At 37.4% G+C, this 15410-nt stretch overlaps 1 pseudogene; it reads left to right on the top strand.

Moving 5' to 3' along the window:
* Positions 1–5770: 5770 nt before the first annotated feature.
* Positions 5771–14665, top strand: LOC113692467 (inositol oxygenase 1-like; annotated as a pseudogene).
* Positions 14666–15410: the final 745 nt, after the last annotated feature.

The raw sequence follows: 15410 nt of genomic DNA, 5'->3' as shown, positions 1-15410 counted from the left end.
GGACAAAGAACCACTGCCCGAGCACCCCGCTAGGCGTTTTCTAGATTTGAATCTTTACCAAAACTCAAGTTTTGTGCAACCATTCGATACGATTTTTGAAAGACACTTTCTATACACATAATACAACATATACCCATCAATTTAACAGCCAATCGAGCATCAAAATTTTGAAATGAAAATAGAACAACATTACCAGAATTTTGGCCAGCTTCCTTTCGCAACTTTCCTTCGATTTCTCTCCATTTTCTAACCATAATCAAACTATATATCACATAAACAGCTATAATAAAAAAATCAAGCCTCAAGTCAGCTACCTAGAGGCCTCATCAAGACAGCTAGCCTATGATTTAATGTGCGATAAATGGTTCCTCAAGTCCGCTAGCCTATAAACGCGATTAGGGTTTCAAACCCATGAAGATTAACCGATAAACTTTGGAGAAATGGAAAGATTAAAGAGATAAAGTGATTACCCCTTTAAACTCTAGATGAGGACCAGATTTTTCCACCAAAGTTTCCACAAGATTGCTCATTTCTCCTAGATGGAATGAAAACCCAAGAATCTATGAAGTTGGATGATGATTTGCAAGTAAAATTGAAGCTAGGAGATGAAGTTTCTTTCTTCCCTTTTCTTTTCTTCTTGGTCGGTGAGAGATGAGGGTTTTGTGGTTTAATTGCTTGGAGGGAAAGAATGAAAAAGGTAGCCATAAAGTGTGCACAAAAATCAACGCTCAATAGTGCGAAATAGGGTTTTGTACTACCACTTTCTCTCTCGTTTGATACACTTACGCACTAATCCTCCAAGGTACTTCCTCTAATATTGTAACTACTCATACTTATGAGTCTAGTATCACATACTCAAATCTCCAATTAATCGCACCGGCGCGAGTTACGAGAAATTTTCGACGCGAACGCGATAAAAGCTTAATTTTAACTAACTCACATCTAATCCCTCAATTAATTTTTCTTAGTCTACTATTGATCATTCTTAATTCTCCAAGATTATTACACTCTCGGATCGAATATTGTCTCGAAAAATGTGTATTCGCTATTCCTTACTAAACGAGTCGCAGAAAATTAATTTTGCTAACGGGACGTTTTAAAAATATAAGTGAGACCTTGTTCAATGTAAATGGATTTAAAATGGTTGAAATAAATTATTCAGAAAAAACGGCTGAATAAATAATTAAATAAACCAGTAAAATAGAATTAAAAGTAAGTAAAATTCGGGTCCTCACATCCTTCCCTCCTTAAAAGGAATTTTGTCTTCGAAATTCACATCTAGGATAACATCATACTTCTTAATAGCTAGGATTATCAAATTGATCAACAACTTATACTCTCCAACCCAAATCTCACCATTTCTATTCGCCCAATTAGTAACCAAACTTTGATCTCTAGAGCGTTCTAACTTCCAAGTCATAGGGAAACTTAATCGGTCTCACTTCTACCCCACTCATGAACCTAGAGTTTGTAAAAGAGTGTGTCGTACCACGGCCACTTAGAACCTTAGTTAAGTAATGGAAAACAAGAACCATACCTTCAACGACCTTAGTGGAATCGGAAACCTGCCGATAGTCTAATGCATAAATCCTAGCCGACACCTTAGGTCGACTTCCTCTAGCACTAGATTGTTTAGACGCCGACTTCTCTGACCTTTGAGTACTAACTCTTCCCGTCAGCACACTTGGACATCTCGAGAGCTGATGCTCGGCACTGCCACAGTACAAACACTTTTTCGATTTCCTCCAGCACTCATTCTCTGTATGGTTGGGTTTACTACAATAACCACAAATAAATTGAGGAGCTACAGCCTGACTACTTGGAGGTGTCCCTCTCGATTGATCTCGTCCATTGTGGCCTCCTCTGTTTTGAGTCCCTTTTGGTGTACTAAGTATCTCCACTCCTCCCATTCCTTTTTCCTTTTTAGAAGGTGGGACACCCTTATCTGCTTGTCCAAGAGGATGACTAGGAGCGCCTCTTTTTTTGGCATAAAAATCTTTGACTTGTAGCCTTGCACTTTCGACTCTCTGCGCTTTCTCTAGGGTTTCAGTGAACGTAGAGATTCGGGCTGCTGCTAACCCCTTTTGAATCTCCGCATTAAGTCCTTGTACAAAGCACCTTATCCTTCTCCGTTCATTAGTCACCAATTCCGGAGCGTACTTAGAAAGATTAGTAAATTTCCCTTCATATTCGGCCACACTAGAAACCCCCCATCTCAATTTTATGAATTCGTCCTCCCGTTTCTCTTGAATCAAAGGCGGGAGAAACTTTTCATTAAACTCCCTTATAAAATTTTCCCAGGTCCAAGGGGTCTGCGCTCTTTCCATTTTCCCTTTATCACATCCCACCAAGCACGCGTTGCACCCTCAAATTGAAAGGCAGCAAAGATCACTCGTCTCTCATCGGTATAGTCTAAGGTAGCAAATATATTGGTCATTCTCTCTAGCCAATTTTCCGCTAACTCGGGATCAGGTCCCCCAATAAATTTAGGCTGGGCAAATTTCAAAAATCCCTACAAGGCTCTATCCTCCCCTCTATCCTAAGCCCCTGGTTGGTTAACAGGTCCTGAATCCTGTCGCTCGGCTAACCGCTCTAAAATATCCGTCATTCGGTTAATGGCAATAGCCACTTGATTATCCCCCTCGTTCACTTGCCCTTAGCTCGGTCCAGTTGCCGATTCTTGTTCATCCCCTTGAGCCTGGGTTTGCCTAGTCCCACGCCTTCGGCCCCTACCACTCCTTCGGCCGTTCATGATCCTAGTTATGTCTAAATGCAAGAAATAAAATAATTACGCGAGAAAATAATTAAAATAAAAGCCAACGTGAAAAACATCTGAAATAAAAACAACTAGCATATATTAACATTTCAAGATTCGTACAATTAGCAATTCTCGGGGCATTTACAAAAATATAGCACACAGGTGCCGAAAAAGTACATTTAGTCATGCACGTCAAAAGTAGGTTCAAGTACTTCAAAAGATGGGCCACACAGTTAAGCAAAATACAATGGCCTTTCAACTAGTACCACCCCAGCTGATCCTAACTACAAAAGTCAAAAGATTCATCACTCCAAACCTAATCCTCAGCAGGACCGTCAGGCGGGACCTCCCCCTCTGGGTCTTCCTCAAAAGGCTCCTCCTCAGGAGAGCCCTCACGAGCCGGGCTCTCAACAGCCTCTATCGCATCCTCTATCAGCATGGTGGTGTCAGCTAAGATCCCAGCAGCCCGATCCCGGACCTCCTCGACTACCCTATCGAGTCGAGCCTTAGTTCTCTGAAGCTCGTAACGAGCGTCCTCAGCTCCAGTCCGCTCATCTATCATTGTCCCCTCGAGCTCTATGATCCTAGCACCCTGGACTTCCACCATAGCGTTCATCTCCTCTATCTCCTGAAGTAATGCCCCATTACTAGCCACCAACTATCGACGCTCATCGTCGATGGACAATACAAGATCATTAGGGTAGGTATACGTCTCCCTACACGGACAACAGGGAAACCTATTAGAAGCCGAGGTCCTCCACCGAGCACTCGGTTACAGATATGCCTAAGAGGCTCCACATGACCATTAGTGGCTCCATTGCCGTTAGCAGCATGACCTCCATTTCCGTTCTCCATTCCTACAAAATAATCGCAGATTCTAGGATAGAAACTTAAAGCCACTAACTCACTCAAATATCAACTTAAGGTATAACTAAGTTATCTAATCCCTATTCTCAAGTGTAAAGCCTCTAAAACATCTTCCAAATAGATCTCTAAATCTAGCGCTCTGATTTTCATCCGTACGAGCAGTCACTTAACTTTCAAACCAGTCCCACAGTCTGGCATCCTAAACTTCAAGCCTAGGATACACTACAGAGATCTAAAGTCTAAGCTTTGATACCAACTGTGACGCCCCCATTTCTTTCTAGGGCGAATGCAAGGGTATCCGTAGAACACCTGCTTATCTCTCGCCAGGACTCGATCCAAGTCAAATTTAAATTTAATGATACACCACCAATAATAAAAGTCAAAATAAAGAAAAGTCACTTCCTTACCTAAATATTCAAATCTTACATCACAAGTTACCAAATGTACATCAACTTTATCCAAAATACAACCACTAGAAGTCGACTAATCAATTGCATCCCAAAATTCTAATCAAAAGTAATCAAGTCGTCTTCTGTCCACCGTTACACCTCCTAACCGGGCCCGAACGTCGATTAGAAAAGACAATACTGCTCGAATATGCCAAGCAAGATCTCTCAAATAGATCATGCTTTAAAAGCTTTTGCCGGCTCAAGTCACAAGGTTAACCTATGAGTTTGGGCGTCCCCCACTATTATAAGTATAAGTCGATGAAATTCACTCCAATTGACATCGATTCAACACAAATACAATTATAAGTCGATGAGATTCACTCCAATCGATATCACTTCAACACAAACATAATTATAAGTCGATGAGATTCATTCCAATCGACATCATTTCAACACAAATATAGTTTTCACTTCACACAATTCAATTATAAATTCACTTAAAAGAGAACAAGTGCGATAAAGTACATGCTCGTCTCGACAATTTCAAAATACTCAATCAATAAGGAACAATTCAGCATATAGCAACAATTCATGCACTTGACACTTACCACTTCAAAATAAGTGAGTAAATGTGAGACCCCGAAATTTTACTTGTCTTTATAGCTCTCATTTGAACTTACTTGCCTTAGATTCTTGGTTGAATGTGAGCCAAGGGAGTGAATTTTGTTAAGAAAAGTTTCATAATCTTAAGTTATTAGAAAATCTAGAAATTTCGCAGGAGGTTCTGCGCAGCTTTGGGAAATTGGCTATAATTTCGTATAGGAAAGTCGGAATTGAGTTCCGTTTGTTGCATTTGAAACTAGACTCATAGGGTTTTCTACGGTATAAAATTCAGAGTTTGATTCAATCTCTATAAATGCCAAAAAATTTGCAAAGTAGACTGAAATTTCTGCCCTGCACAAGTAAACATAGGAATGTTGTAGTAGCTTATGGCACAATTTGGACCAACTTATGAACTAAATCTCTTTGAGGTGTCTTCTAAAGATTCTTAGTATTTGAAGTCTAGTTTTTAACAAGCCAAGTTATATAAATTTTTTATCTTTATAACTCAAGTTATATTTTTTCTAAAGGAGGGGCATAAGTTAGGGTTTTGGTGCATACTTGGGTTTTGGTGTGTGTTTTTGCGTGCATTTTGGTAGTGTGACTGTGAGGACTTGTAAAATCCCTCATATTTTCATAAAAAGTCCCTTTTATTTGGAATCCATTATTTTACAAGAGCTTTACTACTCATTCACTTCCTCAATAGTTACAATTAATCATAGAACCAAAGGTTTTCCCTTTACTTTCATCGTTAAGGTAAACTAGGGTTTTTACGTCTTTTGGTAGTATGAGTAATCGGTACAGAGTGTGTACTAAATTTAGTGATTAAGAGTGAGTTTTAGATAAGAGAAAGTGTGTGATTAGAAGTAATAATAATAAGTTAGTGAATTATAAGTGAAAACCCTAGTACGTGCGAGTTAAGGAAAAACGGTGAGAACTCGACATTTTTCTTATTTTCTAGCCCTAATTTAATTCCGTGCATACATTTTCTATACTTTCCTTTATTATATTAATTTTCTAGCTATTATTATAAGGGAATTAAGTTTCAAGATATTTTCCGCTATAAGTTAATTCATGTGACATTAGTAGTGTATATTGAACGTGGGACCCGCTAGTGCGGTACGTGCGATAATTTTTAACAACTAGTTGGTGAACTATGGAGATAATTGCAAAGATTAAACGTTATTGGGGCCATAGTGTGAGGATTAGCAAAGTAAGATATTAGGAACCTTAGAGCTTCTAGGATTTTCCTAAGCTCAATTGTGATTGGCGGAGAAAAAGTATCTTTGACCTTAACTTAAATATCTAAGTTGTTAGTAAATGAAAGGAAAACGAACAAAGCCAAACATTAAGACAAAAAAGAGAGGGAGGCCGTGAGCTCCTTGGAGAGAACAAGAGAAAAGCTTCAACTTTGGGTATCTTGATTTCTTGTTCAATCTTGCAAACTAACCAATAGATTCACCAAATAATCCATAGAAGTTGCTTAGGAAGGTGGATTGCCATCTTGGAGTGGAGAGTTTTGGTGGTTCAAGTTTCCTAGGGGTTGTTGCGCTTCCCCAATTCTAGGTAAGGATGGTATTAGTTCATGGTTGTGCTACTTATTGGTTTACAAGTGAAAGTTATGGCTTGTTAGGTAGATTTCATGGTTTTAGTAGTGGGTATAGTAAATTTCAGTTTTATAGTGTAAATTTCAGCTTTGGTTGTTGGAAATGATGGTTGTTCTTGATGGTCATATGTAGTAATACCTATGCTTAGTTTATGGAAGTAAATTTATGGTTAAACCTTGTTAGTTTTGTAGCATATAACATTCGGTTAGCATGAAGGGTTTGGATTAGGGTTTTGGTTGATGAACTTCTATGTACTCTTGTGTTAGTGATGAACTGCCCTGTTCTGACTAGTTTCATTCGGCCATAATAGAAGCCGAATTAGGCTTAGGTTAAAACATGAAAATTATATAAAATGATGTTATATAGCTTCCTGTAAAATTTCAACTTGATCGGAGTACTGTAGGATGTGAAATGACTGAAATACCCCTGACTGCCAAAAGCCTCATTTCGTGGACAGTTTTGAGATTTCACAAGTTTGGCTTCATTTTTCACCTTGATCTGTATCAAATCAGCCTTTGGCCAAAACACAAAACTTTTATCCCTATGTTTCATCTTTCCAACGCATCTGAAAACGGCTCAAACGGAATTGTGTAGCTTGAGTTATTGCCATTTGAATTTAGTGCTGACAACCAGACTGACCATGAACTTCGGGTTATGTAATTTTCAAATTCGACCTAGATCAACTATGAACTGGGTTAAGTTGTCTTCATGAAAGTTGTAACCCTTTTGCTTAAATTCGAAACGGTATAAGGTGTACCCCAATCCGATAAATGTAGCTCCAGTTGTGACCAAAATGCTATAAGATGTCAAATCTGCTGTTTAGCTTTCTGTCTTCAAAACTGATTTCCGATTGTATTATTACACTTGTGTTATAATTGGATGATTTTGGAGCCTAATTGAAGGGCTATGATGGTGACATTGCTTGTGTGTGACTTTTGGGCTAATCTGAGAAAAATAATGAAGCCATAAATGGGTGGAAAATAGGTAAATACAAAGGGCGTGCTGCCCAAATTTTCATTTGAGAACTAGACGTGTGCACTTGTAGTTTGAGCGAGGAGTTGGGGTTGAATTGAGCTTGAATTGTCTAGGTTACTCAAGTCCTCTTCATGCAGGCATTTAAGCTAGAATTCGGCCGAAACTTGTGCCCTTGAAAAAATGAAAGTAACGACTAATAGAAATACGTTTTCCTCGTCTCTTCGACTCGAATGGTGATTTCAAAGTTCAATCGCTTCAAAGTTTCAAAGTTTTAAGAGTGAGCATGAGTTTACAAATATTCTCCAAATAAGTTTCAATTATGTGATTCTCGTTAAACGAAATGTTTAAGTTTCGAACCTTAGTTACTTTCAAAAGCTCTTAAACAATGTTTTATCGCAAATTTGGACTCCACACATGGAGTAATACCCGAACGTAACCCGTAAAGGCACCACATCTTTTGGTGAGTGCTTCTAAATACCTGAGTGAGTTGGACACTTGTTTTCAATACTTGACCAATGTGATTTAATGATATGCAATTTGTTTGATCGGGCAAGAGTGTACTTTATCGCACTTGCCCTAATATGATATATACTTGTTTATTGTTTCAATTGACATGATATACTTGTACTTGACTTGTAAGTGCTGAGCGGCAGCATGTACCACACTCAATGTGAGTGGGAGGTGCCTCTCATTCCCGTCTCTGTACTTTTATTTTGATTCAGTCGATTGGAGATGATATCTTATCGACTTCTTGGGGACCCAAACCCCACTGGCTAGTTAATCGAGTCGAGCCGATAAGGGCTTGGTCGATTAGATAACGAACCATGGGTATCTAGTGTTTGTCGAGTGGAGTGTTATCTCCTCGACTAATCAGTATACTTGAGTATTACCACCAGTGTTTATCTTGGAATTCGGGCCCGGTAAGGGGTTTGGTTGGTGGACGGAGAGTAGTTTAAGTGGTGCGCTACTGGGTTGATTACTTACTTGAAAGTTGACGGAGTGTCAACTATTACTTGATCAAGCTCTGGTGATGCAATGGAAATTTGGCTCCTGAGAGCCATCCGTATCCTTATACTTTGAAATGATTATTGCTTATCGGATTATTGTTTCTTTTGAAAAACAAAAACACTTTACACTCGCTCATTTTGAGATTTGCTACTTGAAGTGTTATTGCTCATTTTCTTGACTTGTTATGCTCGCTATTTTCCTATTCTGATACTTTCACTTCTAAATAATGGTTAACTTGCTATTTGGAACCTCACTGGACTTTTAGCTCATTCCACGCTATTTATTTTCCTTACAGGGGGCACAAACGAGGTGTGAGACTTGTACAGACTAGTGTAGACTAGTGTTTTTAATTTTGTAATTGTACTCGTACTAGTCACTCGATTACGATTGAATGTATTTAGAACTCCAATCTTTTGATGTATTTAGGGTTGTATGGATGTTTGAGACAGAAATGAATGTAATTGTACTTTCCAAAGTTGGTAACAGTTATTTCCTTTATTATTAAGGTTGTACTCTATTTGAGTTGGAGTGAGTGAGTGAGTCCTGGCGAGAGTTTGGCAGGCGGTCCGCTAAACCCTGGGGTACGCCCTAAGAAGAGGTGGGGTCGTCACAGTAAATAAGTCCTTTAGTGTTCTGCTCTGAGGTTTCCTTCAATATCCTCTTGAGCGCCTGAAAAAATAGTGATCAATTATCACTCACATATACTTACAATCACTTAACATACAAGGAACAAAGTGCATTTGCTTAGACATAGGACAATGTCTTAAAAGAGAACTTTAGTCTCTCAAATATTGAGATTCAAAAATGAGAATTTAAAGTCTCAAGTGAGACTTGAATCATTCATGAAATCTAATTGAAAACGGTCTATCAATATCGAAAGGAAATGAAAAGTTCTTAAAAACTCATTTCCTACGAAATCGGAAATTTTCAACTTTGCGCAACAAAACTTGGAAAATTAGATCTTGAGTTTGGTACATCCAAAAATGGAAAACTTTACACCATTAGAAACTAAATTAAAAGTACTAAAAGTTCCCAGAAGACACTTTTCTAAGATTCCAAACAGAAAGCATTCAAATTTCAACTCAAAGTTGCAGATTCAAGAAGACAAGAAAGAACCAGTCTTGGTTTTCAGTGATGTTTGGAAATTTGGTAAAATTCACAGAAAGTGAATCAGTCTCTGAAATTTATAACACAGTAAGAGTTTCAAATAAAGTTTCAAACATAACAAGTGGAACTAAATTCGGAGTTTTGAGCAATAAGATATAACAGTTTGAAGTCGGTTGATTTTGCAACCTGACCAGTGGATTTCCAGATTTGAAGAGCAATGTTTGAGGCATTATTTGTTCATCAAAATGGTATTGAAATTACACCAAATTTGGTACACTTAAAACTTCATATATGGACTACCTCTCTATCAAAATTTAGATAAAAACTCACACGGGAAGGCAGTTAACAAAACGATCAAAGTTTGTGAAATCTTTCAAAGCAAATCTGCCATACTATTTACTCTTTCTTTTTGAAAAGTTGTTCAACAAAATCAGCCCCAATTCACTCCATTTTTTAAACCAAGATTCCAAAAACATTTAATAAGCAATTGATGATTAAATGACACTAAAATTTTTGAAATATAACATCCCAAAACAGACTTGCCCATTTGGTTAGCAAGGAAGGGAAAAGTTTCCAGTTTCCAGCTTTGTCATATTTTCGAAATCAAACCATATCTAGCTCTATACATCTCCAAATTGAGAATGGTTCATGGCGTTGGAAACTAGGCTCTAAATGCTACAATTTATCAGAAGACATCGTTCTTAAAATCTTTTCACAAGTGGGACAAAATAGAGCCACAAGATGCAGCATCCCAGGCAAAGCAAGATAGTCCACTTTGCCAATTCACCACGGATCACTCAAAAACGAACTAGCAGGGGAATTTTATACCGTTGGAAAGCTCTGAATGTCTAGTTTTGAATGCCACAAATGGTACTCAATTTTTACATTTGTACAAAAAGTGATGTTCAGACAAAGAACCACTGCTCGAGCACCCTGCTAGGCATTTTCCAAATTTGAATCTTTACCAAAACTCAAGTTTTGTGCAACCATTCGATACGATTTTTGAAAGTTACTTTCCATACACATAATACAACATATATCCATCAATTTAACAGCCAATTGAGCATCAAAATTTTGAAATGAAAACAGAACAACATGACCAGAATTTCGGCTAGCTTCCTTTCGCAACTTTCCTTCGATTTCTCTCTATTTTCTAACCATAATCAAACTAGATATCACATAAACAACCGTAATCAAACAATCAAGCCTCAAGTCAGCTACCTAGAGGCCTCATCAAGATAGCTAGCCTATGATTTAAAGCGAGATAAATGGTTCCTCAAGTCTGCTAGTCTATAAATGTGATTAGGGTTTCAAACCCATGAAAATTAACCATTAAACTTTGGAGAAATGGAAAGATTAAAGAGATGAAGTGATTAGCCCTTTAAACTCTAGATGAAGACCAAATTTTTCCACCAAAGTTTCTCCAAGAAAATCCACAAAACTGCTCCTTTCTCCTAGATGGAATGAAAACCCACGAATCTATGAAGTTTGGTGATGATTTGCAAGTGAAATTGAAGCTAGGAGATGAAGTTTCTTTCTTCCCTTTTCTTTTCTTCTTGGTCGGCTGAAACAATGAGGGAGTGAGGAGAGAGAGATGAGGGTTTTGTGGTTTAATTGCTTGGAGGGAAAGAATGAAAAAGGTAGCCATAAAGTGTGCACAAAAGTCAACCCTCAATAGTGCGAAATAGGGTTTGTACTACCACTTTCTCTCTCGTTTGATACACTTATGCACTAATCCTCCAAGACACTTTCTCTAATATTGTAATTACTCATACTTATGAGTTTAGTATCATATACTCAAATCTCCAATTAATCATACCGGCGCGACTTACAAGAAACTTTCGACGCGAACGCGAAAAAAGTTTAATTTTAACTAACTCACATCTAATCCTTCAATTAACTTTTCTTAGTCTACTATTGATCATTCTTAATTCTCTAAGATTATTACACTCTCGAATCAAATATTGCCTCGAAAAATGTGTATTCGCTATTCCTTACTAAACGAGTCGCAGAAAATTAATTTTGCTAACGGGGACGTTTTAAAAATATAAGTGAGACCTTGTTCCATGTAAATGGATTTAAAATGGTTGAAATAAATTAGTCAAAGAAAACGGGTGAATAAATAATTAAATAAGCCAATAAAATAGAATTAAAAGTAAATAAAATTCGGATCCTCACGAATTCTCCCCTACCACAACCGCCCACCACTTCCTTTCCATCCCCTCCACCAGCTATAGCACCACCAGTTCCTTTCTCCCGTCCTACCTCTTGCTTCTTCCCTCTCTCTGTTTTTTACTTTCTCCTCTTCATCCTTCCCGCCTCTATCTTTCTCCTCCTTTCTCACTCATCCTTTTCCCTCCTTCCCCGCGCTCTCCTTTTTTATTTTTTATTTTGGTGGTGAGTAGAAGAAAAAAGAGGTGGTAGAGTTTATTGTTTTTTTTTCATTTTTAATACTTTTGTTAGGCGTATTTGAGGCATTTTTTAGATGTGTCATTTAATATTATATTTGATATATTAGTTTTTCAAAAATAGGGCAATCCAAACAGAGCCTTGTATAAGTATATATGTGTGTATGTATGTATGTATGTATGTAGATTGCATGTCATTCAAAATGTTGAGGATTGGGAGCTTCAACTAGCTTTGGCCAATATTTTGAACTTTTCAAACTTTATGGAATCCATGCAGATTTATCCTTTTTGCCCATTATTTATGGATAAATTATGAACATGAAGTGCTTGTCAAAAAAGTTCTAAATGTCATTATAGTATAGTTTTTATAGGCAGACTTTTGAAATTCCTCTTGTTGTTGGGTTGCAAAGAAAAAATAAAAAAGACATGTACATCACCAAATGTAACATAGTGTTTTGCTTCATTTTTAGTGGAACACAAGCCCCAATTTACAATTTACTTGGTATATTAACATTAGCAGCCATGAATGAGTGCAAATAATGATTTAAAATTTCAAACATTTTAGAACACAAAAATTTATTACATCGTGCGAAATACTTTAATAATCCTAATTCACTGTAACCACCCGTTTGGTACATCGAAATGTTTAGAATGGAAAAGTCTTTCCACCTAGAATATTTTTCTATACAAATTTATATGGAGAAAAGGTTTTTCATTCTAATATCTTGTATGTATGTTAGAATGCACTACAACAAAAATGGCCTTTCCTGGCATACTTATAAGAACACTTGATGGTTTGTATCATTTTAGCACTTCTATCATGACACTTGTTATCAACTCAATAATTTATACTCTTTTTTATTTTATTTTATCTGATATAAGAATAATAATGTGCCTTTAGACTACCTATCATGACACTTGAAAAAATGTGAGATGCACCCAAATAAAAAAAAAAAAGAAAAACACTAAACAACATAGTACTCAATTGGCGGAAGATTCATTTGCCATGAAATATTCAAAACTTTCAAATTGCCGCTGCCAAAAGACTTGGTCAAATTGCTTTATCTCATCTCTCTCACAAGAAACACTCTCTCCGCAACATGTATATATCTTCAAATTCTTGGACTGCCTTCTTCATTCTGCAAATCTTGCTGCAAACAAGATTGTCTGGAAGATATGGCTGGCCTCAGAGTTCTCACTTGTGATTAATGATGGACCAGTGGCTATCAATTCATTTAGCATCTTCATGTTCACCTTCTTGATGGACGCGGAATGAACTGGCCACCAGTTCATGTGAAATATCTGCCTTATCTAATGGTGCAATGCCTAAAATGTGGCCTTAATGAAGACAGTTAATTGGTATAACATATTTTCGTGGCCCTGAATACAATATCAAACAATTTGTTGTTTATATTCATCATATGCAATCGATTCACTCAAAATTGTCGATATTAATTTGCCACAATATGCATAGATTTGTCTACTTGATTCATGTGACTATTTTGTTATGGATTTGTTGCCCATAACCTGTTCGATAAAATGTCAAGTCCCCCTGTTTTGGCAACTCATTTAGGTAGCTGCTTTCCGTAGCTGTTGTTAATCATATAAATACGATCTTTGACCAGATAGGTATTCTTGATTCTCACAAGAATGATCAATTTCATGACATAAATTGTCTTGCAGGGATTATCATGCAGAAACTGAAAGGAAGCAAATAGTTGAAGAACTATATCGACTCAGCCACATTAACCAAACCTACGACTTTGTAAATAATAAATTACAGTTCATCAGTTCTTTGGCTCCTGTGGTGATATCTGTGTTGGTCATCAGCCGCTGTCTTTTTTGCTTTGGTTAATACTTAATGCAGGTGAAGAAAATGAGGGAAGCTTATAAGAAAATGGACAGGCAAAAGTGCTTCTAACCTTTTCTCATTCTCCTCGCCCACAACTTCAGACCTCGACAAAGTGCTTCTCCTGCCTAGTTTTGGAGGGATTCCACAGTGGGCTGTTGTGGGTGAGTGTTTTCTTGGTCCACACAAAGATGGCTTTCTTATTAAATCTTAACAAGAACTTTCAACTCATAGGCATGCATGCAAATTCTGTCCTGCAGGTGACACATTTCCCCTCGGCTGTGCATTTGATGAGTCAATCGTTCATCATGAGGTCTGCCTTCTTATGGCCAAATGTTTTTACCTCTAATACATACCTGATCTAGAAACTTTTCCAAAATAATGGTCAACGCAATTTTTCAAGGACAGCCCTGACCATAACAACTCTGCTTACAACACCAAACATGGAGTGTATACTGAAGGATGCGGGCTGGAAAATGTTCTGATGTCTTGGGGGCACGATGACTATATGTACTTGGTATGTTATTCACATCATCCAACTGTATTTCAAGAAGTTGACTTTGATCACTAACAAAAAAATGTATATGAAATAATGCAGGTGGTCAAAGGAAACAAAACTACCTTACCACCTGCAGCATTGTTCATCATCCGTATACCATTCCTTTTACGGTAAGAATTTGCATGGGTATCCTTCTTTTTTGTGACATCTATTGGATGATGATGCGAATGATTAGTTATTTGCGATCAACTATGAAGCCTTGCACAAGGCCGATGCATACAAGCACCTGATGAATGAGGAGGATGTTGAAAATCTGAAATGGCTCCAGATATTCAAGTAAGGGATGTCTTTGTGCTTCTTTCTTTGTTTCCTGTCTGATATTTGAATTTACTTGTTTGATTTCGATATTTTAGTGCATATGGCTAAATGGCTTGTGTGCCTGGTTATACACAGCAAATACGATCCGCACAGCAAAAGTAAAGTCAGGATTGACGTGGAGAAGGTCAAGCCATATTACCAATCCCTCATTGAGAAGGTGAATTTAACTTTTGGTTGGTTTTCTTTTAACAGTCTATTCGTAGCTTCCATTGATGTGTGAGTATCATTATTTGCAATACTTTCCTTCCAAGCTCAAATGGTGAGATGATCATCAAGAAGCTCAAAGAATAAAGTAAAGAAATAAAGCACCACGCTGCTGAACTTGGAGTTGCCATAATATTTATGTTCAATTAATCTTTTTGTTACCAAATTCTAGTTTGTTTCTGGATATCATGTACTTCTTATTAATCACTCCTTTCCGCTGGTTTTGAAGAAGAGGCTCCTGTTGCAGGCAAGGAAAAGGTTTCGGAAAGCGAAGATAAGAAGACCGCTTCAACTTGAGAGAATACTAATGCCTTCAGTTCCCATTTCTGATTTGGTGAAGTTACAACTCTCACTTCAGTCACCACTCATTCCATAGAATGTCTAGTCTGGTGAGGTCAGTGGAGTGTCAGATATGGGTGGCAATGGTGTGGGTCTTCTTGGTCAGGTGTAGAAGTCTTTCGATGGTTGGTTTAAATTTGAGTCCTCTTTATGTGGGGAGTCAACATTGTTTCACTTGTTACCGACTTTTAGTTCAACAAATTATATTTGAGCATTGACTTTTGCTTTTAGCTTACTATATACATTCTGTTCTTTGGGATAATTTTACAAGTCCTTTGGGTTTCTGATTGACGGAATGTGTAGTAGGGAGCATTACCTGCAGGTTGCTTCTATAGAAAAAAAAAAGAAAAAAAACTCCTGGCAATTAAAAGTGTCAGCATAGAATTCGATATTTTAATGTTGCACTATAGCTATCCTGATAC

Source organism: Coffea arabica, chromosome 1e (genome assembly GCF_036785885.1).
Source record: "Coffea arabica cultivar ET-39 chromosome 1e, Coffea Arabica ET-39 HiFi, whole genome shotgun sequence".
Lineage (NCBI taxonomy): Eukaryota > Viridiplantae > Streptophyta > Magnoliopsida > Gentianales > Rubiaceae > Coffea > Coffea arabica.
The sequence above is the reverse complement of the archived record's forward strand: the minus strand, read 5'-3'. Positions and strand labels throughout refer to the sequence as shown.